Genomic DNA, 6,484 nt, shown 5'->3' on the forward strand with positions numbered 1-6,484 from the left:
TTTGCATGCTTATTAAATGCCAATCGATATCTCTTTCTGAAGAATAAGAAAAAGATATTACTGATTCAATTAAATGATTTTTTATTCACTGAAATCAAATACAATGAAATTAAATATAAAGCATTGTTAGCGTGTAGTTCAAAAATTATACATTTTTGCATGCTTATTAAATGCCAATTGATATCTCTTTTGAAGAATAAGAAAAAGAAAAAGATATATATTTTTTTTTTCGGCCAAGACCCATTGGAGTCCTATACTGCCTAACCATGGTTGGGGGTCAAAGTTCTTCATTTTGTGGGACCGCCACTCAATGAAAAAAGTCAACGTCCCAGGCCGGATTCGAACCGGCACCGCCAATAGAAATCAAATTGGTAAGACTGGGTCTTAACCACTGAGCTATGGGCGGCCTAATTATTACTGATTCTATTAAATGATTTTTTATTCACTGTAAAATTTTAAAAAATTATATTTTAAGTAAGTCAACATTTTTTTTTTTTTTTTTGGAAAAAGCAAATGATATTCGTTTTTTTGCGTCGTCTGAAACCCTTAAATACAATTTTTCAAAAGAATTAAAAATTAGAAATTTTTCACCTTTTAATCATGATTTATTTAGAAAATTTGTTTTTTTCCCGGTGATCATTGTTTATATAATTGTTACTAACTCCTCTGCATTTATCCAATTCCTATGGAGGTACTAAAATGAATATCAACTTAGTTTCACTCTTGAAAAATCTTTTACCACACTCATTAATTAATTCAAACAATTGTTTCAATAGAGTACTAATATTGAAGTACAATGAGGGTTAATACATAAAAACTATTCATAATTTATGTAGTATATGAATGAAAATATCATAATCAAATTTCCTCAAAGAATAAGAAAAATCAACTTCTAGATTTTCTTTTTAGGAAGTCTGGTAAGTCAAATTCAATAAATTGTTTGAGGTTAAAAACTTCCAATTTGAATATATTTTATTCTAAATTATCATAATATTGCACAAATTTTCGGGACTATTGTCCCATATTCATGTACTTTAATAAACCTCATAATTAGTCAAACTTTTAATTTTACACAGGAAATCATTTCATTATCTACATGGCTGAAAAAAAAACAACAGAGTAACCAACTGTAAACAGTAGGGGTTTTCATGGTCTTTAGTTTAATATGTTAAAGCGTGTTAAATGTAAAACATATGTTAAATGAAGAAATATTTTCTTCTTTTACCATGTTAAAACGATATAACATATAACATGGTTGAGAGTATATTACTAGGTCTGTTTAATGGAGAATGACGTCACGCAACAGACCAGTTTAGCTCGTCACCGTTTTGTTTGTTTTTATGTAAGGTAACTTGGCTCGTAGTTTGACATTTTATTATGTTAGTATCGTTTTGGATGTTTTAAAACAAAAAAACAATGGATGATAATAATAATGTAATGACAGTTGTCAATTAGCTCATCTTGATCCTCTTTCTCACAAGTAATAAAATAAAGAAGGCACTAAGTAGCCCAACTTACAAACAAATTCTATTTTTCATTTACTTTAGGCATGTTGTAATAAATTACTTTAATCAAAACTATGAAGTAAACAATAACATGAAGTTTTGGAAAGAAAGGTTATAAAACAAGTTGCTTAAAAAATCCACTAGGAGCTCTTATCCATTTAAGATGACTTTTAATAGGGCTGCTCACAATCCTATACTTATAACATTTAACATTGTAAAACACTTTACATTTAACAGTATATCATGAATACCCCTAGTGTAAAGCAATTTTTTTCACCCCTGTAGATAATGACATAATTCCGTTTGTGAAATTACAGGTTTGACTAATTAGGAGGTTTATTAAAGTACATGGATATGGAGCCAATAAATTATATTCAAATTGGAAGTTTTAACCTCAAACAATTTATTGAAAAAGAAAAAATCAACTTAATGGTCCGATTTAATTGATTTTTTTTTTATTAATACTATATTTTTCTCATCTATACATTAATTATCAATTATCAAATTTTAATAGTGTTCAATTGGTGTATATTAAAATCTGAAATGTAGTATATCTTAACTATAAATTAACACCCTCACATCCAACTATCCGCAATTTTTGCAGGCTATTCTACCCTAAAAATATTCTAATAAAATATTGAACTGAAAGATTTATATCGGGATCCAATTTAAACTTCGTTAAATGCACCATAAAGTGGATGCTAATGATAATTTTTCTAAGAATAGTAGTTTTTCTATTAATCTCAAAATACAATCTCATTTTCTGTAAAAAAATATTGGTTTTAGAAAAAATGTATTTAGATATTGATTGAACGTTAAGGAAAAATTTTAGGAATTATTGCCGATAAAACTAAAAATATAGGCCATTTTAAAAATTTGACATATAAGGGTTATGAAGCCTCAGGGAATAGTTCACTTTGTTTTTTCAAACGTAAGAATTCATTGTCAGAAAATAATTTACCTTCACTTCTAGTTGTGGTAAAATTGTAAGCTGTTTTTATTGGACTAATTGCAAGAGTAACTCATGCAATAAATGTTCGATCTGATAAAGGCCTGAAATTTTGGTCGAAAAGTTAGTACTAATAAAATAAATTTTAATTATTTTTACTTTTCTCATTAAAACACTCCTTCTTCATCTCTTCCTCTTTATTTATTATCTCTTGTCTCCAGAGTGGTTTCTGGGCTTCTGGAGAATATAAGTTGAAAACTGTCTTGCTCGTGAAATGGGAAATTGGAATTGGCTGGTTTGAAATTCGAATTCTACCCCTCATTTTTCCTTATCAAAGCAATAGAATAATTTTCCCCAATTACAAGGGGAGAAATGAATGAAAAAAATCTGGTTTTAGGGGGAATAATGGTTTTCCAAAGTGTCAAACCAATATTTTCACTGATATAAAATCGCTTAAGAATTGGATTTCCAACATGGATCCGTCATAAAATATATGTATATTATATTCCGGGTATTTCCGAAGATACATTCAATTAAAACTTTAGAGTTACGTGTACTGGAGAAAACTAGGGGGTTGAAAACGAACAGAAAAGAAACTTATCGTGTCTCACCTAACTTTATACCTAAGATTTAAATATTGTAGATAAGAAGGAAAATAGTTGTTAATGGAGTATACAGCTCCCAGTATATACTGAGTATAAAAAATACTAGAGGTGTACACCCTTTTACCCCTTTTTTACACCCTGACCTAACCTCATTTTACAAATAATACAACTGTTCATTTAATTGTACTATTCGTTGCTCAAATTGTATAACTGTAATTTATATGTATTCTGTAGTTCAGATTGTATTTTTTTTTCAACATAGTGTAAGCAAGAAAAAAAAATGTTTAGCATTCTAATATGTTTTATATTTTATGTAAAATAAAATATTTCACAGTAATCACTAAAAACGTTTTTATATAATAGACGGATTTTAAAAGTATTTTTTTTTTTTTTTTATATAAAATTGTTACTTCCTTGAAGTAAATGATTTCACTGACTACTGACTTTCAACACCAGAAGACTGGAAGAGATATGCTGAGATCTCTTGGACCATTGCTTTCCAAATTAAGGTAACAGAGTTTCAGAGTTCCGAAGGCTGGATGTAAATATTGTATATAGATGCGAATGTATGTGAGATGTATTTATTTTATTTACATTTAAATTAATCTTACCAACAAATCACATTTACTCTTCGTCGTAAATCTGCCGACTGCCCTACAGTATACTTTAATAATGTGGCTCTTACCCCTGTAGAACAGATTCGTTATCTTGGACTACATCTTGACTAACGACTAACCTGGAATCCTCACACAAGACTGAAAAGACAGGAAACTGCACGCAGATTCCGACTATTACAGCACTTACTAGACAAACGGTCTAAACTTCCAACTCATTACAAAAGACTGATCTAGATGACAATAATAAGGCCCATCTGGAGTTGAGCTTTGGGGCTCCACTAAACCTTGAATTCCTCTCGTATCCAATCTTTACAATTCAAAATCCTTCGTAAAATCCTCAATGCTCCTTATTTTGTTACTAATAAAACCATCCATAAAGACCTAAATGTTCCTTATGTAACCGATCTAGCCCGAACCCGATATTATTCCTTCCATAATAAACGGTGTCTGAAAATAATATGGCCACGGGACCATCTAATTTAAATTAATGTTTGAAATACCACCATCGGGTGGTTCTTTCCCAAGATTATCAGGTGTTTGAAGCATTTTTCATATTTACTTGTATTTTTTTGTACAGTTATAACCAAATAATAAACTATTACTTAATCAGTTTTTTCTACATATATCAGATTTGTATTTTTTTATTTTGTATTTTGAACTATTATTGATATCCTATCAATTTTTTTCTTCTTGTTCCTGTATATGGTATGATCTTAAACTGACGCAAGAAATCACGTGCCATATGTCGTAGCTCGCATAAAAAAACACCTCCACCCAAGGACAGAATGGCACTAATAGGAATTTTAATGATAATAAGCCATTTGTTTATGCTAAAGATGTTACGTGCTTAACTATATCATTGTATTAGCTTAGTCCAAACCAGGGTCACGTCATGGTACCGTCCTGCGAAATTTAGAACAAACTGCGGTTTGACAAAGAAGCCTTGTTGAAATAATAAATAAAATAACACTAAGTACGTACAGTAGAACCTCTTTTAACGAAAATTCCTCTATAACGGAAACCCCTCTTAGCGGACAATTTTAAAGTTCTTAAGATTTTAATAAGTTCCCGGCCAAAAAGGTACAAATTTAATTTTATTTAAAAAATGTATATGTATGATTAATCATACATCTCTAATATCCCTTTTGCCCACTCCCACGCGATCATTTTATCCCCTTTACCGCTTGCGCAGTGTGGAGTTACAATTTGCAGTGTCTGGACCAGATATCTCGTTCTTGGATCTTTTCATCTCCCTTCTCCTACTCCAGTCCATATCCCGCCTCCTGATCGCTTCCTTAACATTTTCCTCATATGTCTTTCTGGCAGTTCTTTCCTGGTCCATCCGAAGGAGTTGTCCGAACCATCTTGGCTTGTGCCCCTCTAGGATGCTCTCAGTCGGTTTGACTCCGAGGTTTGTCCGAATCGTACTCTATCTCGTCGCATACAGTTATTTAATCACAAATTAATACTTATGTTAAATTATTAATAAAAATTCTTATTTAGAATATAATTTCTTATTAAACTAAAAAAAGCCTTTTTTTCGTCGTAAATTCTAAAAACTAATTAAAAATTAAACAAAAAAATACATATATACTTATGTTTTTAAATATGGTTGTGAGGTAATATCACATAATGTTTCCATTTTTTTTTTTTTTTTTTTATGAATATAAAAATATTTTATTGATTTTTTAGGACTGAAAAGATATCATAGCTTAAGGAACGATATGAATCTGGTTTTTTTACTTCATTTTTATATTTATCCCTTCTTAACGGACACCTCTGTATAACGAACAAATTAACCTTGCCGATGGTGTCCAGTATGTAGAGGTTTCACCGTGTTACCAGTACTAGGTTACTATCTATCCTCTTCTCATGGACATCTTGATCACGTTCCCTGTGCCATTTGCTACGACAAACAGAGGTTTTGAATCACGATACATGCCCGCATTGAGTATTGAGCTGTTGGATCGTAACACATTCCATGTTAAATCTATAATCCGTTTAAAATCGTGAGGGGATTTCGAGGCTTAGCAGCTTACAACAGATGTGCCATTCTCGTATTAGCGGGACCTTTAAGTCCATAACAGCCGCAGTTGTAGGCTTCACTACAATGCTAGCAAATCCTCCATTGTAGTAAAGGCATTGGCTGACCTATATTTATCTATATAATACAATAATATGACAGTTATCTTCGTCGGTTTCAAAAGATTCGACCAGTCAGTATTATGTCCTACTGGGAATGTCCAGGTAGTAGCAGATTTGTCTACACCTATTCCGACAGCTGGATGGTGCAGGAGAAGGGGTAATATTTTGTGAAATGTAATGGGGTAAATTTTTTTTATTTGAAAACTAGATTTGTTTGCATGACTAGATTGGTTTTTTATTAGTATTTAAACAAGAAGTATTGAAACTTAGGTAGAATAAGAAAGTTTTGTAGTCTGCAATATATATAACCTAAAATCTTAATTAGATATATTTAAATAACGATGTTAACTCCAACATTTGTAGATAGTATTATTGCTTAATCTCATAACATTTATTTTTATTTGTATTATTATATTTTAAAAGAAACATGCATATGTATTTTGTATTATAATATTTAATTGTGAGAGTAACGGTTGTTAGGGGTTATTTGGCCGGCAAGTAGTTACTAATCAGCGATTATAACTCGTTATTGGCTCAGTCTACGTTTAGTGTTTATTACCAGCCTTATCTGCGTTTTAGTTGTTAATATGTTTGTTAATAAGTTGTTATGTTTTTAATTGTGATCGTTATAATCCACAACCAGACCTTTTCTGTTTTTTTTTT

This window comes from Halyomorpha halys, unplaced genomic scaffold (assembly GCF_000696795.3).
Source record: "Halyomorpha halys isolate HHAL.00 unplaced genomic scaffold, Hhal_1.1 Scaffold32.1, whole genome shotgun sequence".
Classification (NCBI taxonomy): domain Eukaryota; kingdom Metazoa; phylum Arthropoda; class Insecta; order Hemiptera; family Pentatomidae; genus Halyomorpha; species Halyomorpha halys.